The 26,284-nt window shown below is 39.0% G+C and overlaps 1 protein-coding gene and 1 non-coding gene across 4 annotated transcripts in view; one reads left to right on the top strand and one right to left on the bottom strand.

Moving 5' to 3' along the window:
* The window catches only part of ANO10 (anoctamin 10), a 153,755-nt gene that overhangs the window by 85,354 nt on the left and 42,117 nt on the right, over nucleotides 1–26,284 (top strand). The gene's annotated exons all lie outside the window — the stretch shown is intronic.
* Nucleotides 19,626–19,744, bottom strand: LOC120582450 (5S ribosomal RNA). The gene has a single exon (XR_005647579.1). It is a non-coding gene; the product is annotated as a 5S ribosomal RNA (ribosomal RNA).

Raw genomic sequence — 26,284 nt, 5'->3', positions numbered from 1 at the left:
TTTTTTTTTTTTTTTTTATCGTTGAGTCCTTTGAGTTCGATCATTTTTACTATATTGTGTAATTTTAGATTGGCCAAATTCTGAATTAATTATTACATCCAAGTTTAACATTTATTTTTTATTTCTACCTCTACCTACTTGAAGAGAGTGGCAACAAATTTAAAAATGTGAATAGGATGATTGGGTTAAAAAACTTTTAGAGAGTATCTGGAATAATAGGGACAGTTATGTTCTTATCCACCCACACCAGATGAGAAATTTCATACAGTTGGGCTTAAGTTTTCCTGTCAGCTGAAGTAAAAAGTCAAAGGTAGTACATCTTTTTGTTATGAAACAAAAGAAAGCATAAACATTCTTCTTTAGAAACAGAAATTTTTGAATTAAACTCAAAGATGACTTTATTATATAATTCCTTGAATAGGAAGCCTTGATTTACATAATGATCAGTGTCCTCAAGGATAGTTTTAGAAAATGTGCATAATACGCCATTCAGATGGTTCAATATAGGTTCTAAAGTGCCTTCACTTAGTGGAGGCATTTCTGCAGGAGGCTGTGAAACTGTCACCTGGGTATTTGACTTTGCTTTTAGATGCTCTAATCTTAAAATAAAGATAGAATTTGGTAGACTTTTTCAGCTACTCAATTTCTCGACCAAATGTTAGATCACAGTCAGTTTATTTTTTAATTATCTGCTACATATGCATGGTGCAAGTATATTGTATTGTTTACAATGGGGGAAAATTATATAAAGCATGCATACTCCATAAGGGTAAAAGTTAAGTGTTTCTAAATTAATTACTTGTGCCTGAAGACTTTCCCCTACCTAGAAGGCCACCTGCATCATCATAGGCATAAGCCATCAGAATACACAGAGCCATTGTGAGGTAGGAACTGAACCTCAGTTTCCTCATCTGTCAAATAAGGACATAGTTCCTTCCTCATAGGATTGTCGTGAACATTGGATGAGTAAATATATGGCAGTCACTCAGAGGAGGGCCCGGCACATGGTAAACACTGTACTAAAGCATTAACTGAAAAAGCAGGAACTGCTTCCCTAGAGACGGGCTGTGTTGAGATAGCGTCATGACTTTGCCACCCTCAGCCTCTATGTGTGCCTATGGTGTGTAGGTTGGCTGTCACCAGCCCAAGCCAAAAGGTTCTGTCCAAGTATGGGTGATACTTCTCTTTTTTCTGCTCATAACCAGAAACAGGCACCTCTGTGCTAAGGTTAGACTTGGTCCAAACAGGGGGCCACATCGACCCATCTTCCCGCGTGCTGTTACACATGATGACACCCCAAGTCGTCTAATGATAGAGAGAGGTGTAAGGACATTTAAGATGAGGGGCAAGTTGTCATCAGGTCATTTCTTCCCACTCAGCTCACCACAAGTACAGTGTTATGCTCCAGGATCTGAGGAAGTATTTGAGCCTTGGTTCTATGTTGTGATTGTTCTGTTTGATTCATAAATGACTTTTATGCGATGATATATTTATTTGACACTAAAAAAACTCATCAATTATTCTTAACTATTTTCTTAATAAGATATACTGGAGGGTAATAGTAGGTGGAACGTGTCTTGTTTCATTTTCTATCCCTACCTCCTAGGACAGTGCCTAGCATATGGTAGATGCTTAATAAATGTTGTTGAATTAATAATTTATAAATTATTTCCATATTCATAAATAGGAAGGAAAATGTACTATATCTCTTTTGTAGACTTGGTTAACACTTTTGACATGCTAGCTTTCTTAATAGTGTGCAATACTGTATCTTTTCAGTGTCATACTGATCAATTTTAATTTGAGGGATAATGAAAGATTTCTCTATGTGTAACCAGCAGAAGAATAACAGGGCCTTTCTCCAGGGAGAGCACTGTAGGATGGGGGTTGGGGGCACGTTAGGAATGCATAAAAGGTCTACTTTTCAGTGTACCTTTTGTCCTTTTTAAACAAACAATGTATACACCTTACTTTCTCAAATGAAAAAAATCTGACCCATGCCTAAAGAAAAAACATACAATTATTTGTTCCCAACCTGAGCATATACTTATCCTGCTAGTTAATTAGCTTAATAGCTGGGCAAATTGTATCTCTCCTTCTAGGACATACCAGGTAGTTCTAGGGACTGGAAATCTTTTCGAGGAAACTTTTTATAGATTGATCCGTCAATCAGATATTATAACATAGTGGAGCCCTTGGCTTTTCTCTGGGAAAGTTCCAAAAATCTGCCCACTCTGGAAATCTGCCTCTGTTAAGTAGACCAGGGAAGTTACTTATTGATCAGTAAGCAGATTTGCCATCTTTTAATTCTTCTCCCAAAATTTATACCATGGACATACATGAATTCAGAGCTACACTTGTTTTTTTTGTTGTTGTTTTGTTTGTTTTTTTAAACAATTTTAGGTTATCTCATTATTTTAATGTTTTATTAGTATTTCTTGCTTATACAACATTCCACAAAGTGATCTAACTCAAGATTTCTAGGGAAGATTGTGAAGTAAGGGGATAAACCATTTAAAATTACAAAGAAAAAGAAAATTAAAGGGAAAACTCTATCGGTACAGAAACAGGGAGCTGATAAGGACTGTTGCCTATTGTATGCTACCAGCTTTGATGAGTTTTCACCTGATATAACGTGTGAAGGAAAGAAGGAGAGACCAACTTCAGAAAGTAACCAAGAACTAAGTCCTTCCTTAAAAAGTTGCTGCAATATCATGAGAATAAAATTTAACAAATTCTAGTAGATCTCTTCAAAACCTGTTAATTGGAGAAGCAAGAGAAGGCCTAGGAGATGCAGGGGCCCTTTCCACCCCAGGATTCAATACCATTTGGAGACCGGGTACCAGGACATCACCACAATAAACCAAAAGCTTGAGGACAACCATCAGGTCCACTAACAATTATTATAGACTTTTCTTTGTTTCCTTTTGGTTTTTAATTAGACGTGATTAAGTGCATAATGCTTGAAGGAAAAGATAGATAAGCCAAAAGAAAAAAATAATTAAATCTAATAACAGAGAAAACAAGTTAACATTACAAAATAACAATGAGTAAACATGATCTGAAGTAAAGCAGGTAGAATAAATGTGAGATAATGGCCATGAACATTTTTGAAGAAAATAATGCAGCAGTAGGGGTTTGCACTATCATGTGTTAAAAGCTGCAGTCACTAAAAGAGTACGGTACTGGCACCAGAATAGATCAATGGAATGGAATTGAAAGTATAGGAACTGTCAAAAGTATATATATATATACACATATATAAAAGTGTGTATTAATATATATTATTATTACATACACATTACATATGTGTGTGTGTGTATATATCACATATGTGTATATATATACACACACACACACACACATATATATGTGTATATATATATACTTTTGACAGTTCCTATACTTTCATATATATATATATGTATATGTGTATATATATATGTGTGTGTGTATATATATATATATATACACACATATATATGTGTATATATATATGTGTGTATATATATATATACACACATATAACGTGTGTATTATGGAGAACCAAAGTTAGTGAATATGCCTCTAAATGAAAGCTTTGGTTTAGCCAGTTTATATATATATATATATATATATATATAAATACACACACACACAGTTGGTATAAGTTATGGAAGGTATTTCCTGTTAGTAGAAAAAGATGAATTGATTATTGAATGGTGTTGGGACAACTAGCTAGCCGTTTAAGGGGAATATATAAAGTTAAATCCCCTCTTTAAATTATACACCGAATTTAAAGTCAGTAAAATTAAGGATGTAAATATAAAAATGAAAACTATAAACGTACTAGAAAGGGTTATAGGTGAATATTTAGCTGATCTTTGGATGGGCAGAAATTTGCTATAAGAATGATACCAAAAGAAGATATTTTACATAAGAGAAAAGACTCACAAGTTTTTCATACTAATATTGGATGTAAGGTTCAAGATTGAAAAGGAGCTGTGTGTCCAACATTAGATTATTGATTAAGTGTTGGCCTATCCTTATAGTAATATACCTTGCCACTATAAAAACAAAACTGTATGTAAATCTTTACTATTAGAAAGATGGCCATGGTATGCTAAGTGAAAAACTTACAAATGTGTGTATTTGCACATATGCATTTCTATAGGAAAAAGCCTGGATGAATATAATCCAAATGTTAACAGTAGTAGTTTTCTCTGGCTATTAAGATTTGGATAATTTTTTTCTGTTTTTTTTTTTTTTAATAGTGATTATGTATTTAATCAAGTATAGTTAAAAACCAAAGGACAAAAAAATTTCTACAAAATAACATGATGATAAAATAGAGAAAACTGTGATTTCAGCTTCTGTCTTGACTAGAGTAGATAGATTTCTTAGAAGGACATTTGGGGTTATCTGTTTTATGGCATCAAAACAGCATTTCATTATGTGGCAACTTGAATCCGTCATGATCACAAATGCAATTTTTTTAAATGTAAAAACCAAATCATGCATTTCTTCTAAAATAACTCTAAAAGGTTGTGTTTTTAAGTGGTGATTTCTTTTATTATAGTTGGTATTTGATTTATATATACGTTCATTCTTTTTAACCAGTCTTTGCTTTGTTTAGTTTCTCTGAATTAAGCAGCAAAGAGCTGTTTTAACATACAAATTTATTATGGAGAACCAAAGTTAGTGAATATGCCTCTAAATAAAAGCTTTGGTTTAGCCAATTTAAAATGTTTTTAAGTAAACATTGTAATCAAGGAGAGATTGTTTTAGCTCCTCCACAAAGAAGCTTCCAGCTGCCAATAAGAAAAACCCTCATTTCTGGAGAAACGTCCCTCCTGATTTGCGTCCTCCAATAGTTTGTTGACTTGGAGAAACAAGATGCTGTTTTAGATAATCGAGTCTGATGGATTCCTCTGAGCCCATCAGCTTTCTCCTATGAGCCATTGTATTGACAACCTTCTAGTATGAAAAAGAAATTAGAAAATAGAGACTCAAATCTCCTGACAACCAGTGATCTGTTCTCCTTCCCTATAGTTTTGGTTTTTCCAAAATATCATGTACATGGAATCATGTAATATGTAGCCTTTTGAACCTGTTTTCTTTCACTTAGCATAATGCGTTTGAGATTCATCCATGTTACTGCGTTTATTAATAGTTCCTTTATGTAACTGAGCAGTATACCATCATTTGTTAATGCATTCCGTAGAAGGGGGGCATTTTGTTTCCAGTCTTTGTGATTTTGAATAGGCTGCTATAAACATTTACCCACAGGGTTTTGTGTGAATATAGGCTTTCTTTTTACTTGAGTAAATACCTAGGAGTGTTAAAGGAATATTAGACATTGTAAGAAACTGCCAGTTGTTTTCCAGAATGGCTGTAACATTTTATTTTGGTGTTCTCACCAGCAATGAGAGAGTCCCAGTTGCTCCACATCCTTGTCTGCAGTTGGTATTGTCAGGTGTTTTTGTTTATTTTAGCCATTCATAATGCCTACCTTTGAATTTCTCTAATAACTAATGATACTGAACATCTTTTCATGTATTTATTTGTGATCATTTTCTTTGATGAAGTGACCATGACATTGGCTTTTGATGCACCTAGGTCAGTTTTCCTTTAGACTCTTCCACAGTGTACATCTTTTGTTTCCTTATGGTGTGTTTTTTTTTTTTCCTTCCTTCCCTTTCTTTGTACCTTCCTTCTTTCCTTTTTTCTTTTTCTTAAACTGATTCTTCTATCCCTATATTATATTGGACATGAGATCTAGAGGCTTGGTTAGATTCAGTTTCAGCAATTTTGTCAAGAACATTTTATGAGTGATGTACATATGAGGGATTTTAAAAACCAAATTGGAGCAGATTCAAAGCCATAGCTTGATGAGGCCACTCACTGCACTTCAGGAGCTCCCCCAAGGGTGAGAACAGCTGGAATGATGTCGCTGACTATGCGAGAGGGATGAGTGGGATCAAACACAAGTGGACAGGTTAGACCTCAGTACAGAGGGAAAAGTGGAAGACATGGGTCGGGGCAGGTAGTGAGTATAAGTCATGGTGGGAGCTCACAGCTGTTCTCACCTGAAAACCTCTCTTCTCTCCGTGAAACAGCAAGTAAGGTCAGTGCTGAAAGTGAGGAAGTAAAGGTGTTGGATGTTTGCAGAGAGGAGAAAGTGTGAAATCAAGTAGAAGAGTGGGAGATTGAATGGACGAGGGGAAAGTAGCAAGTGCTAGGCTCTAAGAGTCCTCTCGAAGGCATGAGTTTAAAGTGGGGTCGGTCAAGGTTATGTGTTTTTCTCTAACCATTGTGGTAGGTGTATTGTTAATAGAGCAATTTTAGTTAATCCTGGGTCTCCATTTTGGGGGATATTTTCAGAATGTGAGAGTACCCGTGGGAGTATATCATATACAGAAATGCCATCGGTGAAACTGGTTACACTGTAGAATTTTAACACCTCTGATGTACACCTGGAAGCCTTGAACACCCATCCTCTGCAGGGGGAGGGATGCAGTGAAGTTTCAGATCATGAGTAGAAAATCTAGACTTAACGAAGGAATAGTCGGTTTCCTAAGTATAGAATTTTGAAATTTTAAAACTTTGTACACCCAAAATATGAGACATTTTATGTTAAGTAATGAAAAAAATGTGTTTTGTTTGTACTAGATTTCTTAATGTTTCTTTTTTAATTGGATGCATTTTTACTGTTAAAGCTGGGATTGGATGTTTGTTGTTACTTTAAATAGGTTTCCAACTAGGGGAAAGTGTTTTCTGAATATTTTCTGGGCCATCACAGCAGTGTTATGTAAGAGAGGAAATCATTTTGCATCTTTCTAAAAATACTTCACTGGGAAAATATTTTGCAGTCAGAATATGTCTGTTTAAAGATGTAATATTAAAAACTCCACAATCTTGATTTACAATGTAACTTTTTTTAATTAATAGACTTATTTTTAGATCAGTATTAGTTTTATAGAAAAATTATATAGGAAGTTCAGAGTTACCGTGTACCTCCAATTCCTTAGTTTCCCCTATTATTAACATCTTTCGTTAGTATGGTGCATTCCTTACTGTTGATGAACCAATATTGATCCATTATTGTTAACTAAGGTCCACAGTTTACATTAAGGTTCACTCCGTGTTATACCTTCTATGGGTTTTGACAAATGCATAATGCTGTGTAACCACCATTATGGTATTACATGAAATAATTTTACTGTCCTGAAAAATCTCCTGTGCTTCACCCATTCATTCCGCCCTTGTTCTCTCCCCTCACCCCCAAGCCCCTGGCCACCACCGAACTTTTTACTCTCTTTACTGTTTTGCCTTTTTCAGAATGTCATATAGTTGGAATCATACAACATGTAGCCTTTTCAAATTAGCTCCTTTCACTTAGTTATATGCATTTAAGATTTCATTATGTCTTTTCATGACTTATTTCCTCTCATCACTGAATTATATTCCATTATATAGTTGTACCATGGTTTGTTTATTCAGTCGTCTACTGAAGGATATCTTGGTTGCTTCCAATATAGGGCAATTATGAATAAAGCTACTATAAAATACAATTTAATTGTTAAAACACAATTGCAATTGTTGATACTTAATTCGATGTGCCTACATTCGATAGGCCTTACATTGACTGATTACCCACAGTGGTTCCAAGAATGTTTGCAGGTGGCAGTGGCCATCACAAAAGCAGACAGTCAAGCTGCTTGCCTCATGGAGCTTGCAGTCTATCTAGGGAAGAGCTAAAAACTATGTAAAAATTGTATCTAAGAATGTAAATACATAAACAGACCTATGTGGACCCCTGTGAGAACTTTTAAGTACTTCAGTCATTAGAAGATTAAACACTGGACACAGAAGCATGTTTAAGGAATAACCAGAGACCCAGAGCAATGGGCTTCCTTAGGAGGAGTCCTCGAGGAGAAGCCTTTGACTTGACAGCTGCTCTGTGACCATCACGTACCTCTTATTTATAGAAGTTTCATTTCTAAAGATAAAAGTTATGGTTCTTGGCACTTCTAGGAGCTTTCAGAGTTTTCACTTCTAACAGTACAGGTAGTGAAACAATGCTGTTAACAGGACCTGTAATATTATAACAGAGCAGTGAAAGATCCCTTTCTGGTCATATGCTGTCAAGTCCCATTGATTCATGAGTCAGTAGGAGATGAAATCAATATAAACCTGAAAGAACTGTCAGGAGTAAGTCATGAAACGAAGCTGTTGGATGTGGAATTGGAACCCCACCTGGAGGTTTAGGGAAGAGTTTTTGATGTCACCACCACCCTCTGCCTGCCGAGATTGCTCAGCTTGAAGCCTGGATGCATTCATTGCAACAGTTGGCACATAAGTGCTCTGTGAGCTCTGTGCAGTGATTTGATTTATAGTCAAAGTTCGTATGAGGGCTGGAAACCCCGTAGGGTCGTGCCGAGCCACTTGCAGGCGTGCCAGGTGCTCTGTGGCCGTTCGTTCACTGGAGCAGCCTGTGACACCTCCTGTGTGTCTGTCACTCCGCTTACTCCTGCACAGGAGCTTTCCTTTCCTCCAGGGTATTCCCTGTTACAGAAAAAGTTTTGCATTAGAGATGGCTCCGACCATCCTTTCAGCATTTCTCGAGGGCCTGCGTGCCCAACTGTGCTGCACACCAGGGATACTGTGGTGTCTGAAACCACTGTGGGAATTATGGAACTGACTCGAAGAATAGACCAGTGTGTCATGTCCTTTGGAATTACCTGCTCATCTAGCGTAGTGCCCGCAGCTATTTTTCAAACAGTGACATTATATAACGCATATGAAAAAGCACTGCTAAAAATTATAAGACAGCATGGCCAAAGCAGGGAAGTAATTAATTTTTGCTATGAAATAAAAACAGCTTGTGGATTGAAAGGATTTATAATTAAAGCCTAAAATATGACCCAGAACACTTGCATTACACTTCCTCAGGCAACTCAAAAGAGTGTCGATGCTCAGTGCTGAGAAGTCTGTCACTGCGTTGAAAGCAAAATAAAGTGTCAGAAGGCAAAATAGTGTCAGTGTTTTCCTGTGTAGTTTTATAACTATACATTGCTGGAAAGCTCTAAATTTCTCTAGATCTTGCATTAATTATCTTTACAGTTTGATTTGTGGATATCTCAATCTGACACAAATATTACTATTGCAGATAAAATCAGAAGAGTTTAGGATTCACTGCATCATTCTGTAATGCAATATCTTTTAATCAAAATTTAGGTATAATTTGTATATGATAAAATGCATTCATTTTAAATGTTCGGTTTGGTGGGTCTTGACAATTGTATATACCCATTACTACCACTACAAAAAGATTTAGTTTATTTCCATCACTCCAAAAAATTTTCTTCTTTCCTTCTGCAAGTAGTCCCTTCCGCTCTCCATCAAAAACTATCATTGAAATACTTTCTATCATTATAAATTATACTCATCTGTTCTAGGAGTTCATAGAAATGAAGTGACACAGTAAGCACTCTGTCTGGCTTTTTTTTTCAACAATGCTTTTGAGATTCATCCATGTCATTGTGTTTTTCTAATATTGCCGAGTAGATTCCTTTGCTTGAATTATACCACAGTTTCTTACCTATTCACCTGCTGACAGACACTTTGGTCATTTCCATATTTGTACTATTATGAATGAAGCTGCAATGAACATTCTTGTACACACTTTTACATGTACATACGTCTTCATTTCTTTTGGGTTAATACCTCAGAGTGAAATTGCTGAGTCTTATGGCTAAGTGTATTTTTAACTGCAGAAGAAATTGTCAGACTTTTCCAAAGTGGTTTTAACATTTTATACTTCCACCAGCAATGGTTGGAAGTTCCAGTTACTGCAAATCTGTGCCAGTATTTACTATTGTCAGGTTTTTTTGTACTTTTTCTTTGTTTTCACCATTCTAGTAAGGTATGTAGTGATATTTCATTGTGCTTTTGATTTTCATTTCCATGGCAACCAATTAAGCATCTTTTCATGTGTTTATTAGCATTTTATATATATTCTTTTGTGAGCATGCTATTCAATTATTGTGCCCATACTTTATTCCATCGTCTTGTCATTATTGAGTTGTAAGCGTTCTTTATGTATTCTGTACACAGGGCTGTTGTCACATACACGTGTTGCAGATATTTTCTCCCAGTCAGTGACTTGCCTTTTTATTTACTTAATGCTGTTTTTATAAGAAGTTTTTAATTTTTGGTTTAGTACAATTTCTCATTTTTGTGTGTGACTAGTGCTCTTTTGTTTTTAATCTAAAAAATTTTAATTACCCTCAAAGTCCTGAAGATTTTCTCCTGTGTTTTCTTCCATGACTTTTATGATTTTATGTTTAGATCTATGATCCACTTCAAGTTAAGTTTTGTGTATGGTATGAAATAGAGCTTGAGGTACGTCTTTTTCCCATATGGATATCCAGTTGTTACTCTGTCGAAGAAACCCTTTTCCATCTGCTGATTACTATGACATAGTCTAAATTTAATTAACCATACATATAAACATGATTACTGTGGTTTTAAGTCTTCATATCAGATACTGTTAGTGCCCAATTTTGTTTTTCTTTTTCAAAATTGTTTTGCTATTTTAGGTTCTGTACATTTCCATATAAATTTTAGAATCGAGCTGTTGATTTCTTTAAAAAAGGCTTTTTGGGGGGATTGCATTGATTCAGTAAATCCATTTGGAGATGATAGACATTTTAATAATATTGAGTCTTATAATTCATGAACATTGTATATCCATTAATTTTTTACAGCAATAGCTTATAGATTTGGTTAAATTTGGTTAAATTCATCCATAAATGTTTTGTTTCTAGACTCTATTATAAATTGTATCAATTTTTATGTCCATCATGTTTCCTGCAACTTTGCTAAATTTGCTTATTATATGTGATAGTAGTTTTTTTTATTTTAAAAAAGGTTCCTTAGGATTTACTGTGTATATAACCATGTCATCTGCAAATGAAAACAAACTTTCTTTCTTTACAATCTGTAGGCCTTTTATTTACTTTGCTTGCCTGATTGCACTGGCTAGAACCAGTAGAAAGTTGAAGAAAAGTAGTAAAAGTTGACATCCTTGCTTTGTTTCTAATTTTAAGGAAAAACAAACTGTCACCATTTAGATGTTAGCTGTATTTTTTTTTTCTAGATGGCCTTTTTAGGGTTGAGGAAATTTTCCTCTATTTCTGTGTTACTGTGAGTTTTTGTTATGTATGAGTATTGAATTTTGTTAACTATTTTCTACTTATGAGAGGTCATTTTCCTCCTTTATCCTTTTATTATGTTGAATTACATTAACTTTCTGATGTAAAACCAGCCTTGCATTACTGAACTTGGTCATATTTTATTATAGATTGCTAGGTTCGATTTCCTAATATTTTGCTAAGAATTTTTATATCTATGCTAATGAGAATTATTGATCTGTAATTTTCTTTTCTTGCAATATCTTTGTCAGGTTTTGTATCAGAGTAATACTGTCTTTTTAATTTTCCTTCTTTTTTCTGAGGTTGTGTAGGACTATTTGGGGATATTAGTATTATTTATTCCTTAAATGTTTGATATAATTTCCCAGTAAGACCATCTGGGCCTGAGAAGTCATTAAATTATGAACTCAATATCTTTAATAAATACAGGGAGCTATTCAGATTTTCTCTTTTTTCTTGTGTCAGTTTTGGTAATTTGGTTCTTTGAAGCAATTTGTCTATTTTATCTAAGTAACAACTTAAATTTATTGGCATGAAGTTCATACTACTTTCTCATTAGTGTTTTAATTTTCGTAGTCTTTAGTGATATCCTCTTTCTCATTTCTGATATTGGTGGTTTCTATCTTTTTAGATTCTCAATCAGTTTCCTTCCAGAAAACCAACTTTTGGTTTCATTGATTTTCTCTATTGTTTGTTTTCTGTCTTACTGATTTCTACATTAAAAAATACTTTCTTTATTCTGCTTAATTGGATTTAGTTTGTTCTTTTCCTACCCGCTCTTAATTCTATTTTATGAATGATGTCTTAGACTAGCTTCTCTAGCTTTTCTTTTGAGGTTTTCATTTTGGCGACCATTGATAATTTTCAAGAACTCTTTCTGGTTTTTTAATCGTTCCTTTTTCATGAGTGTCTGTTCTTGCTATGTGAATGCAAGATGTTCTTTGTTCCCTGAGGCTAGCATTTCTTTTTAATCTTCTCTTCTGTTCCCAAAATTATCTGTTTCCTCTGGGGTCTGTTTTCTCCTTTTGCACTCTGGGGTATGTGTGCAGAGCTGTGTGTCTGTTTCTCTTTTTTAATGAAGACTTTTCTCAAGTGTCTCTTAATTCTTTGCTATCTGTTCATATTTGAGATTTAGCCAGTAATATGGCTGGCTCAGGGCATCATGATGCAAGCGAGGTTTTCCAGGAGGCAGAGGCTTTATGATGGATGGATGGCGGTGGGTCAGGATATACTGCTCACCCCCCAAAATGGACGTTGTTGCTGAGATCCCATAATCTCCCCTCCCCCCAAGAAAGTTCACTTAATTTTTTTAGAAAAGACCTCTTTTGTTTGCGCGTGTGCGGCACATGTATTTATGGCACGCGCGTGTGTGCATCTGAGGGTCACCTGAGCCTCTGCACAGAGGGCTGAGCCCCCATGTCACTGTTCCTACCGTCAGGAGGACAATGTTCGGGTCAGGAGCCTTTGCCAGGAACTGGCCAGCTTTTTCCACAGCCGAAGCTATCTCCATGCGGGCTTTAGCCTGCAGTTTCGTCATCCTATGGTCTTTCATCGGCTTTTGGATTTCCAGAAATTGGTGGGAATTTCCCACGTGCTCATGGTCTCCTTCCCATTTCCTCATTATTATGAAATTTTGCCTTCTATATTTCCTTGCCATTTTTTTGATGGTCTCTCCAAATGGACATGAGAGATAAATGGGAATCTTAGGCTCTCATCTTAAACCAGTGTGTGTTGTTCATTTTTAAACTGCTTTATGTGGAGGTCTAGAATGTGCCTGATGCAAAATCCCATGCTGCCACTTACTGGCCATGTGACCCTGGACAGGTTGTTTAACCTCTCCGTGCCTAGGTTTTTAAATAAAGACAATAGGAGTATCTACTTCATTATATTGTTATCAGTACTAAATGAATTACTATATATAACGCCCTTAGAATAACTTATAGCATAATTAAGCCCTATATATATTGTGGCCTAGTTCCTTGTGCACACATCCACTGGTTGGTTTCGAGTTCTCTGTGTGTGTGTGTGTGTGTGTTTCTGTGTGTGTGCGTTACAATAGTGCTGTGATAGGTGTGGTGTCCCAGCTTAGTGCTCATGCTCTGGGCATGTGAGAGTCTCTCCACACGAGATGGCCTTTGCTGGAAGGGTGGGGAGCACACACGTACTAGGTTTTCGTAGAGATACCAGATAACGTCCTTGCTGTCGTACCCTCCCACCAACTACGGATGTGAGAATCCTCAGTGGTTTTCATCTTTTTTCTAAGCTGAGAGACAAATAGGAATGGATAATGCTCTTTCATTCCTCAGTTACAGAAGTTTATATTTAGAATTCCTAATAATCTCGAGGTGCGGAAGGAGGGCTGCCCCCACTCCTAGGGAGTGTGGTCATGGAGCGAGGCAGGCGGAGGCTGGGGTGGCCTGGCCGTGGTGGTGTAAGTCAGAACTCATCCACCTTCTGGTGTTGGCTGAGCCCTCACCAGCTCCCACCAGCCAGGGCTGGGCTTCTCCAGGAACAAAAAATAACTTTTTACGTATGATGGTTGGAAGCCTGAGCAGAAGCTTCCGACAGGCACTCAAAGGAGGCGCGCTCCATCCTACCGTGCTAGTTCAGAAGCGCCTTCATCACGAGGGTCCCACTCAGGACCTGGCAGTTCCCCTACACCTCTCAGCGATGTCACCTCCTTGCCGTACTCACCCGCTCTCTGCTCTGAGCTTGTTCCCCATGAGTCATTCTTCCCCGGTAGCCCACAAGTGGACCTTCCAGACCCGTGTTTCATCACCAACAAGCCTTCCCTCACCCTCAGCCTCTTCACGGAAGACTCTGCCTGTGGACACCTTGCTCCGTCCTGATAGTACCACCTGGTCTGTCACCTACTGAGCTGGGCAATGCTCAGGTTTGTTATGCTTCCTTTACTAGGGAGGTGTAAAGGGTAGAGCTGGATCTAAGCTCTGGCCCAGTCCTTGTCGCTCCACGGCACTGACTCCTGAAGAAGAATCCTCACATCCAGAATTCTCCCATTCTGACTACCAACGGAATAGGACAAAAGGTGAAAATGGCTTGGTAGCAGGAGATGGGGTGATGGTTGGACAGAAGGAGGTCCAGGAAAGAAGAAGAGAAGTGTCGCTCTCGATCGAGTGCAACATGGTCCACCAGCCATCTCTCTGGGAGCCACTTAATGGCCTTTGGGCTAGAGTTCACCCACCTTGCAGTAAATGATGCTGCCGCCCCACTAAGATGTTCTTCATAATTCTCTGCAACTCAAGGGGCTCTGAGGTTCTGTCTTACCCTTGTGGAAACCTGGGTTCAGAAGCTCTTGGCATACAAGGCATTGGTTTAAGTTTAGTGGGAGATTTAATACTCCTCATTTCCTGTTTACCGCTTCTTCACTTGGTGTTAATGGGAATTTTAATTCATAAAAGATTTCATGTAGAAAAATTTTCTGTGTAAAAATAGTTTCAGAAAATTTTATTGTTACAGTAAGTAAAAGAGGAATTTTGTGGAGAAAGTCAAATTATTTCAGCTTAAATTTGAAAACTTTTCAGGGCTGCATCGTCTTGTGCTAAGAACATCCTTCTGAGAAGGGGAAAACAGAGTATCATGGAATCTTTGTTAAACTTCTTAGAACAGGTTTTTCTAAAGTATATCTGTCTTAGACTTTAGAGGAGATTCGCCTGCCAGGTGCTGTATGGCTCTTGCTGAATAACAGTCTCCATTGTAAGGGTCTCTTGATAAGGACAGCATCCATAACAGGTCTTCGGGGTTTTCATATTTTTACTTTGTAAGTAACAGGTCATACACAGCACTGTGGGGACATGTTGTTATCGCTCCACTAATGGATAATAAGCTGGGAACCAGATGAAGGTTCCTCACCCCCCTTCCAGCATTCATTCATCCACCGCCTTGGTTGCCAGGAACTCAGTGTCACTTAATGAAAGGGAGGCAAAGAAACTTGAGTGATTATTCCAAGATCACAGAAAGACTCCCATAGGAGTAGGAATGGGGGCCTCGAGTCTCGGTCAGATCACAAACCCCCAGGCCCCAGATACAAGTGCACAGCTGTCTCTGTAGCGCTGGACAGTGCAAGTGGCGGCTTCTTAGAACACATTCGTTGACTTCCACTGGTGCTGATCACCTCCTTGCAGTTGATTTCATTTAGAGATGGAAAACAAAAAGCATGTTATGAACTAGGAGCCTATAGAAAACATACATTTATTCTAAAATGAAACGAGCACATTTTTGCAGTAAGCTCTACTTTTCAGGATGAGTAAGCTCTGATATGTGTGGTTAGCTGTCTGCTAAGAGATATCTTGTGTGCTTTTTAAGCACAGTGTCAAGTTCAATTGTGCAGTTTTGTTTGTTCGTTTATTTATACTTGTTTTTCTCTCTGAATTTATTTCAAAACATGATCAAATCTTTATTCTTCACCAGATACAGCATTAGCTAATTTAGCTTTTAGTAACTGTTATCTTAGTTCCTATTAAATACCATCCACAAACTGAGATAATGATCGTACCAAAACATGTCAGGTTTATAGAATGGTGATATACAATTGGGTTTATAGTCATGTTGCCTCATAGATGTCTCTGGAGCAAGATTTGTAAGTAACAAATACTGGAAATCTTCAAGTATGAAAAATACATACCTACTCATTGTGTTTTATTCATCAGAACGCTGCTGTTCCTCCCTCATGACCACCACCAACCCAGGTACACAAAATCGAGTTGATCCTCCTCCTCGATTCATGGCAAAGGCTTCTTTGCTTGTATTGTATTGGATTGGATTGGAATTAGTCCCACTTATGTAGCCCTCCTCCTGCAAAGGCACCCATGCTGGAATATTTAGTGTTATGTCCTTCTCTTTCACTCATTTATTTAAACTGTGTTGCTTTGTGTGTGTGTTTAAATTTATGCGCACGAATCTCTAATTATTTTCCACTTGATATTATGTATATGATATCTATGTTGCTATATATAAATCCGTTTTATTGCTTCATACTGATGCATAAATTACCATCTTCTAAATGTACCAAACGTTTCTTATCTGTTAATTCTAATGATGGACACCTATTCTGCCTCCAACTCTTTGCTTCTAAAGCCATTGCTACCTGAGCCTGCACAGCCTAATATCTGTTCCCCTGTGGACGTGCACAGAAGCGTACATTGAAGCACAAGTGGAGAAAATGCCCAGGGTCAGCAGATGTTTAGCGGCTAGAAGGTAAAGTTAGTGCCACCAGTGTAATATAAAACTTTGGGGGCTTTAAAATATACACATTTTGTGTAAAAGACGACATTCAAAAGTGCAGTTGAGATCACTGTTAATTATAGGCCATTGTCTGAGGATTCTGTTTTTGTAGTATCCTTTCCCTTTCTCCCAGTGACTCTGCAGGTGTTGGGGACTGTCGCTCCTTGCTGAGCGCCGGGATCCCAGGCAGGGAGCCAGCCAGAGCTATCTGAGGTGTGGGCAAAAGTAGCACCTTAATTTCTATTTAAAGAAATTATTTTATCATGTAGCAGGTACTTAGTATTCCTTTAAAATGTCATTTTCTTTGCTCTTCTTCATTTTCATGTGCCAGGAATTAGAGTTAACTCTTTGTTCCTGTTGCAATTTGACCTCGCTCTAAAATTGCCTGCCTGGAACATAATAGTCTATGGAGTAAATACTGCCTCATGTCCCATAGGATACTATAATTTGTTTTTTTAATGTGTCTTTTTCATCTTTGTGCCCTAAGGCGTAGAGCCAGAATCTGGTGCCAAAAAAAGAGAAACAGATTTGGAACCAATGTTTGATTGATTATATTACTATTATGTTTGGAAATTTTGCAAGCACCACTTACTCACAGACCCTGGGCGGAGGATCAAACACGCAGCACCCGTGCAGCTTGGGGAGGGGCCCTCGGATGGTGAAAAAGAAGTATAAGCAGCCAGTCAGATCAGTTAAATTCAGCTGGTCCTGAGGGATCAGTGGGACGAAAGATGCCCAGGGAAGTGGCTCTCTGTCCTGCTGACCAGTTTCCATCATGCAGTGTGCCACTCGCCCTTTTAAAAAGTTGTTCATGTTCACGGTCTCCAGTTACTCTTCTGTTTTCTCTGGACCTGTCACTCCTCCAGAACAGCGCTTCTCAAGGTCACTAGTGACCAGTATGTTGCCAACACCATGGTCATTTCTCAGCAGCCTCTTACTTGACGCCCGTCTCCTGGAAACACCACATCAGCTGCTTCTCCTCCTGCCTTTCTGCCAATTCTTCCTTACTGTTCGTCTCTCACCCTCTTCCCATCTCTCCTCCCTGACTTGTCTCTCATCTTCTTTCCCTTTTGGGCACGGCTGTGTGTACGTGTGCGGTGGTGTGTCGTGTTTCTGATCCATTGCCCCTCTGACGGTCAGACTGTCTCAGGCTTCACATTGGATTCTCCTTTTGATTCTCATTCATCCATCAGGTGATCTCATCTCAATTATAAGTACCGTTTGGATGCTTTTGAATCTCAAATGTTTATTCATAGATCTATAACTACAACTTCCTGTTTGACTTCTCCATTGAGGTTACATGTCTCAAAATTTTGAAACATGTAATATTCAAATTTTCAAAGCTAGGTTTTTCTAATTAAGGTATAATTCACATACAACATTATATTAGTTTGGGGTGTACAACATAATGAGTCACTACTTGTGTATATGGCAAAACGATCATCACAATTAGTAGTTAATCTCTATCACCATAGTTACAGAATTTTTTTGTGTGTATGATGAGAACTTTTAAGATCTGTTCTCTTAGCAACTTTCAAATATGCTACATAGTGTTATTAACTATAGTTGCTGTGCTGTACCTTACATCCCCGTGACTTATTGATCTCATAACTGGAAGCTGGTACCTTCTGACTCCCTTCACCCACTTCACCGCCTCCCCACTCCCAAATAGAAGCTCTCGATATCCCAGAGCTGCTCTTTCTGCACACTTTCCATCTTAGTGGCAACTTCTTCCTTCCCGCTCTTAGGCGTAAGCCCCCACCATCTCCTGTCTCAGCCATTGCATAATCTTGTCTCTCCTGCTTCTGCCACCCACCTCTTTCGTCTAGTCTCAGCACAGTGCCACAGTGATTCTGTTAACAGCCTTATCCAGATCATGTTACTCCTCCACCCAGAAACCTCTGACTGGTTTCCATCTCATTCATGGTAAAGCCAGTGTCCTCACAGTGACTTTTGAGACCCTACAGGGTCTGGCCCCATGTTTACCTCTCTGCCTTTACTCCCGGTCGTGCCTTCCGCCCTAGATGTACTGGCCTTGCACCGTGTTCCATGGCAGCCAGTCAGGCTGCTGCCTCTGGGCTTTGATAAGCTTTTTCCTCGACCCGAATGCTTCCCCTGGACAGCAGTGTGCCCGGCTCTTTACTTCCCTCCTGTCTCTAGAAACTCTCCTTGGCGAGGCCTCTCCTGGCTACTCTGTCTAAATTTTAGCCCTTCCCCAGCACTTCATACCCCATTCCTTACTTCCTAGGTGATGCTTGTCATTCTCTGGCATACTGCGTATGTCACTTATGTATAGTTTAGTCACCTGTCTCCCCTGTGAAGGCACACTCCAACTGCGCTTCAGTTCAGTTTCGATTCTGCAATAGATGGAGCAATAGACGAAGGCAATTCCTAATCAGTACATTGATACTGTCATTGCTTTAAATTAGCAGTTATCTTTTAGATTAAGAATGAGAAAAATAAGATGTTTTATTTTACCTTCATTTATTGCTCCTCTGACCCTTTATTTCTTTCTGTAGACCCAAGTTTCTGACCTACATAATTTCCCTTCTTTCTGAAGAACTTCTTTTAACATTTCCTGCAGGGCAGTTCTGGTGGCAATGTAGAGACTCACATAGAGCCTTCTAGAATAATAACTTATAGAAAGTATTTCTTCCTCACTTTTAAAGGAAAATTTTGCTGGATATACATGCTAGTTTCTTTCTTTCCACACATCAGATATTTTAGCTCATTCTCTTCTTGTTTGCATGGTTTCTGGTGAGAGTCTACTCAATTTTTACCCTGGTTCCTCTCTAGACAAGGCATTTTTCTCCCCTCTGCCTTCTCTCAAGATTTTCTCTGTTTGTTTTGGGGTTTTTTTTTGCAGTTTGGATGTGATATGCCTAGTTGTAGATGTTTTGGTATTTATCCAGCTGTTGTTTTATGAGCTTCCTGGATGTTTGGTTTGTTGTTCGTCATTTTGGAAAGTTCTCATACATTATTTTTTCAGATATCGTTTCTGCTCCATTCTCCCATTATTCTCCTTCAGGTATTACCATTGCGCACTTGTTATACCTTTTGATATTGTCTCACGGTTGTTGGATATTTTCTTCTGGGTACTTATTTTTTTCATTCTTTTCTCTTTGCATATCAGTTTAGGAAGTTTATTTTATTTATTTATTTCTTATTTATTTATTTTTATTTTTACGCCTACAGCACCTGGTCTTCCTAGGTGGTCTCCCATCCAAGTACTAACCAGGCCCGACTCTGCTTAGCTTCCGAGATCAGATGGGATCGGATGTATTCAGGGTGGCATGGCCGTAGACTTGGGAAGTTTATTTTGACCTGTCTTTAAGATTGCTGATTTTTCCTCATTTGTATCCAGTCTGCTGATGAGTCTATCAGGCCATTCTTTGTTTCTGTTACAATTTTTTGATTTCTCACATTTCATTTTAATTGTTTCTTAAATTTTCCATCTTCGTTTACATTATCTATCTGTTCTTGCATTTTTGTATACTTCTACCTTTAGAATCTTTAACATATTAATCATAGTTATTTTAAATTCCCTGTCTGATAATTCCAAAATCTGTTCTGTCCCAGTTGGTTCCGATGGTTTCTTCATCTCTTCAGAGTGTTTTCCTTGCCTTTTGGCACGGCTGGTAGTTTGTTGCTGAAAGCCCAGTGTGCTGTATGAGGCAATACTTGCTGAGGTAAATAGGCCTTTTTAGTCTGAGGACTTATGTTAACCTGGCTAGCTAGCATTTGGGCTATATTGAATGTTTCTTTTGGCTGTAGAGACCGGAAGTTTTAAGCTCCTCTATGTCCTTGTTTTTGTCTCCCTTGTCTGTGTCGGGCTACCCTGTGTGCTCTCCTCAGAGAGAGTCTGTGTCTTGCGCTCTTGTTAACTGTCATCCACTGCCGTTATACCGGAACCCGCTGCTCTGTGATAAGGTGTTGGGAGGGGGCGCATTCTATAATCTTCAGATTAAATCTCAGTCATTTAGTGGGGCTGTGTTTTAGGACAGTGACCTCTACAAGTGCTCCTCCGGTGACATGGCTTTCCCTACCCTGTTCCCCTTCCCTGGCTGCAGTGTTCCTTGTCTATTTCCTTGAAGCCCGACTCCTTTGACTTATGTTTTTGTTTTGTTTCCAAGAGACAGGAAGGCTGAATTGGGCTGGAGCAGAGAGGAGTTTTCTTACTCCAGCTAGAATCAGGAATTTGCCCTGGCACAATCCTTTTCCCTGGAGAGTAAGCCTTAGCTGCGGAGAAGGCTATGGAAAGCATTTCATAATGCCTACTGTCCTCCGCCCGCAGAACCCACAGGAGGTCCTTCTTGTATCCCCACCAGGAGAGCCTGGTAGGGTTCCTGACGGGGAAAGCCTGTGAGAGTGGGGGGCCCACTAAGACTGCAGCCTTTGGTGGTTTCTCCCGCATGTTAGTCGTACTCAGCCAACAGCAATTCATCAAAATTACCATATAAGCGTTCCTCCCGGTTTATAGCTTCCAGCAGCTTCTGTTGCAGCTAAGTGGATCTCGGTTACTATATACCTTTAGATGCACCTGTCTCTCCAGATTTTTGGGGTGGTGATTTTTCCTTCAGTTCTCAGATCCAAAAAAAGTAGTTTATTTTCCGCTTTCCAGCTTTTTCTTGTTGCATTGACAGGAGTGACAACTTCCAAGCTTTGTACAGTACGTTGGAACTGAAACCAGACGTGCTCATAAGTCTTTCTTGAGGAGATTTTATTTGGTTCTTTAGAAATTTGTCAGTTACAGAAATAGTAAATTGAAACATATGTTCAGTATTAAAAATGCTAAATCTTGCTCCAGGGAAACACACGAAGCAGAATGTTTCAATAAGCAAACTAATTATTTGCTCAATAATTAGCAACAGCGGCAGTGAAAGGTCCGCAGTGGAGTAGGCAGAAATCTAGAACCTTCCACCACCCTCCCAGTCTTTCAGGCTTTTCTTCTCTGCAGATTAGATTTTCTCACGATAATAAATCCGAGGTTCAGTCGAGGACCTTCCTGTCATCCATCACTCAGTTAATCAGCTGACGCCACTGCTGTGGTTTGGTGCCTGAGATGTAAAGCCTGTTATTTCCTGGCATAAGATCTTGCTTTGGAGCATATTTTGGTTAGAGACATGTGTTCAGAAGCCCTTCTCCTGAGACTGCAGCCAGTGTTGTGGCCTTCAGCAGGACATTTGTGTATGCAGGTAATCAGCATTAATTGGATTAGAACAAAGACTTACAAAGAGCAAGTAAGAGAAGGTGATTTCTCTTTTCATTTATAAACAGATACCACCTGATTTTTAGGAGGCTCCATTAAGGACACTAACATTCTTTGCATAATTGCTTTCTTCAAAAGAATGCCTGATTAGTTCATTACTGCCACTAAGGTTTAGAGGCCTCAACTGAGTTGAAGGTAGTCACAGAGACCAATGTGACAAAATAGTAACCTGATAACTTTAGAAATGAGCATTTCTATATCTTGACTACTCACAGTATATCAGGTGTGACAGCGGGCATGTCACATGAGGAAAGCAAGGCTCAGGCGGCTCACTGACTTGCACAGCGTCCTGCAAGAGGTGTCTGCACAGAGGGCTACCTGATTCCCAAGCTTGTGCTCACCCACCTCCACCACTGGTTCACAGAGACCACTGAGAGGGTCATGTGAGAAGAAACAGCAATGCATAGAATGAAGAACCTGGAACTTCACTCACAGCTCTGAAACTGAAGGTCCGTTTCCTGCCCTTGAAGTGATTAACTTTATTTTAAAGGCCTCTCTCAGGTCCAGTTAGCCCTGCAATCTCTCCATTCCTGATACGGCACCAGGCATCACTGTGTGTGAGGCTGTCCTTACACAGGAGCTCCTGGTCTCTGTTCCCTTCCCTCTGTACTCAGTTGGGCCTCATACTGACTGTGCAGCATCGTAAGAGGAAAAGAAGGCAATGCCTGGAGGATGAGGAAGAAGCACACACCTGGCGGAGGTGGGATAGAAGTAGCAGCCCCCGGCGAGGGGCACATTCCAGAGGCCAAGTCCAGATAGGGCCTCGGCAAACTGAAGCTGGTCCAAAGCAGGCAGGTGGAACCAACGAGACAAGATAGAGCTTCTGCCCAATAATGTCAGAGAAGTGCCAAATATCTTGATTTCATAGTTGGGACTCAATGAAGTGTTATTAAATATAACTAGTTATCAATTCATTTATTTCTGTACCGAACAAATTGTTACCATGGCCACAGCTTGTAAATTAGAAAGAAAACAAATGAAAACTAGAAAGAAACAAAAGACTTAAAGGGAGGGAGGCAAAGTCTGTGAACAGAGAGCCATCTTGGGGTCTCAGCTTCATGTCACATAAGTGCTATATCCCTCTGTCACCAACGAAGGGGAAGAACTCTCCTCTCCTCTTGTACCTGTAGCCTAGGATCCTCACTGCCATCGGGCCCTTGAGACTTTCTTTTTTCAATTTCAAAGGTTCTTCCAGTGTCCATTATTCTTGTATATCCCTGAATATAAAGAATGTTTTGGGAGGCCAGGAGGTAAGGGACAGTTCCGTTGTCCCTGGACTGCACCTCAGAAAGAATAGCAGCTTTGTTTCCTACAAGACTTCCCCACCTGGAGTCTCCTGAACCCCACCCTCCTCACCCTCTGTCACTGACCAGCCAAGCATGAGGCAGGTGACTTCAGGGGCCTGATCGTGTGTCCTCCTTGTCTTGTGGTAGAGCTACCACCCTCACGTGGCCCCCAGAGTGTACCCTGCCTGGCCTTTGTGGCTAGGGGTTACAAATGTATGCTTCTCCAGTGTGATTTAAATTCTCAGTTGATGGACCAATTAAAGTAAATAAAGTAAGTATGTAGCGAAATGAAACCGCGGTCTTAGGATATCGCTGCTGCTGGGCCTTAGAGAACGTTTCCGGCACACAGTTAAGTGTTGCTTGGTTTTCTTCCTTGTCAAGTGATCAGAATAATTGTTGAAAAAACAAAACAAACTCCAAATAAAACATAATCCTCCTACAGATTGCACTTCCTTTCACAGGCATCAAATCAGGCCTAGAAACTGCTTTCTGCATGAAATGTGGCTCTGAATAGGAGGAGAACAAGCTTTACACATGTAAATCGCTTTAGCGCTGGGTAAGATGTGTTCTTTAGAGACGCAGGGATGGCCAGAGCCTTGGAAGCCAGCCTCTCACCCCACGGACAAGTGGCAACCCCATCACTAGTGCCCTTCCCCCGTTGAGAAGCCTCTTCTGTTAGCAAGTCCCAACAATGGAGATTCTATTTTGAAAGGAAAGAACCGATGAGGCATTCACTTTATTTGTAACTCTTTAAAATATTTTCTTCTATCCATTACATCTAACTGGCATTCTTTTTTCAAACCACTCTTCTATTAGGTGATGAGATAGAGGAAGAGGAGGTAAAAAAAGCTTTTTGTGTTTTTACAGTCATCAGTTACTCTTTTCTCTCTCGTTATTTTAATTGACTCTCCTAAGATTTTCCCATTGCTTTTTTTTTTAGGATTTCGGCTTTCCATTAACCTTTTAAGCCCAACTCCTCATTCACTTGACTGATCTTGAGAAATGAAATAGCCCTTGTGGACAGACCAGAGGTCCAGGCTATCTGCACTGCTGGCGGTGCCGTTATGCCGTGTGTACCCTCAGTGCACCAGGTGTGGACTTCATCAGGTGCTGCCCTGCCCCATGTGCATCTCAGGAGTTGGTTAGTGACCCACCAGGTGTTAGGATCTGAAGACACTGCGAGAAGCTACCTTTGAGAAAGCTACCTTTGAGAAAGCTACCTTTGAAACGCCAGAGAAGATTCCTATTCCTTGTGTTATTGAGTCAAAGCCCAGTTTTGTGGTGCTTTCTCCTCTGTGTGCATGGAATATCTTTTTTCTATCCTTTCACTTTTATCTTATGTATGTCTGTACTTCTAAAGTGAGTCCCTTGTTGATATCATGTAGTCGAATCTTATTTTTATACATTCAGCCACTCCGTGTCTTTTGATCGAGAGTTTAATCTATTTACATTTTAAGTAATTACTACTGATAGTAACAAAATTACTATGGTTTTATTGTTTCTGTGTGTCATGTAGTTATCTTACCCTTCTTTTCCTCCCATGATGCCTTCCTTTGTGTTTCGTCGACTTTTTTGTAGTGACTTGCTTTGAGTCCTTTCTCATTTTTCTTTTGTGTGTCTTCTGTAGGTATATCTTTGTCGTTACCATCGGGAGTACATAAAACATCTTATAATTATAACCATTTATTATAAACTGATAAAAACTTCAGCATATACAAAATCTCTACTTCTTTACACCTGCCCCCCAGTTGACATTACTGATGTCACAGATTACATCTTTTTATGTTTTGTATTCATTCACATAGTTTTATATTTATTTTTTATGCTTCTATCCTTCAAATTCTACATCCGATTTAAGTGATATACATACCACCATTACAGTATTACAGGATCCTATATTTGTCTATATATTTACCTGCAGCAAAGAGCTTTATATTTTCATATGCTTTTGTGTTGCTGTCTAGTACCCTTCTGTTTCATTTTCATGGATGCCCTTTAGCGTGTGTAGTAAGGTAGGTCTAGTGCTGATGAATTCCCTCAGCTTTTGTTTATCTTGAAAGGTCTTTATTTCTCCTTCATTTTTAAAAGACGGTTTTGCTGGATATAGCATTCTTTCCTGGCAAGTTTATTCTTTCAGCACTTTGAATATATCATCTCACTCCCTTCTGTCCTGTATTATTTCTGCTAAGAAATCCTCTGATAATATTATGGGATCTCCCTTGTGACATTTATGTCTGGCTGCTTTCAAGAGTCTCTCTTTGTCTTTGACAGTTTGAATACAAAGGTATGGGCTTCTTTGGGTTCATCTTCGTTAGAGTCTTTGGATGTCCATTTCCTTCCTCAGATTTGGGGAGTTTGGGCCATTATTTCTTCAAGTAAACTCTCTGCCTCTCTCTCTCTCCCTCCCACCCTTCCTCTCTCTCCCTTTTTTTTCTGAGACTCCCATTATGTATATATTGGTCATCTTATTGGTGTCTCTTTCATCCCTTAGGCATTCTTCACCTTACTTCATCATTTTTTGCTCTTTTTACTCTTTGATTTCGAATGACCTTTAAGTTTGCTTATTCTTTCTTCTACTTAATCATCCACTGTTGAACCCATCTATTGAATTTTTCAATTCAATTATAGCATTCTTCAACTCCAGAATTTCTGTTTGGTTCTTTTTTTATAGTTTCTCTCTCTTTGTTGTTATTCTCAAATTTTCATGCATCGTTTTTCTGATTTTGATTAGTTGTCTGTGTTCCCTTGTAGCTTATTGAGCTTCTTTAAGATGATTGTGTTGAGGTCAGGTAATTCATAGATCTCTGTTTCTTTAGGGTCAGTTGTTCAAGATTTATTATTTTTCTTTGATTTTGCCATGTTTCTCTGTTTCTTTATGTGCCTTATTTTGTGCTGAGACTTGAGCATTTAAAAAAATGAGCACCTCTCCCAGTCTTTACAGACTTGTGCAGGGAAAGACCTCCATCAGTCAGCCCAGCTGGATATCTGGGGGAATATATCTTGTCTGGGCTTGTTCGAGGTATTTCCCAATTAGGGAGGTTTATGGGTTTCTTTTTCAGGAGTTTGCAATCTTTAACCCCCTCTGGTGTCTATATGCAGTAATTCAGGTTCTCTGGTAATTCACCAAGCCAACTGTTGTTAGTTAGCCGTCGCCAAGCATCCAGAGTATGCCAGGTCCTCTCTAGGATTCTGAGTCTGGTAAGATAGAAATTAGTCTGTAGCGCAGTTCCCTGAAAAATTGGAAAATTGGACATACATTCCATTCTTCGCTTTCCTTTCTTAGGGAAAAG

The sequence above is a fragment of the Pteropus medius genome, unplaced genomic scaffold (assembly GCF_902729225.1).
Source record: "Pteropus medius unplaced genomic scaffold, Ma_sr-lr_union100, whole genome shotgun sequence".
In the NCBI taxonomy this organism is placed as follows: Eukaryota; Metazoa; Chordata; class Mammalia; order Chiroptera; family Pteropodidae; genus Pteropus; species Pteropus medius.
The sequence above is the reverse complement of the archived record's forward strand: the minus strand, read 5'-3'. Positions and strand labels throughout refer to the sequence as shown.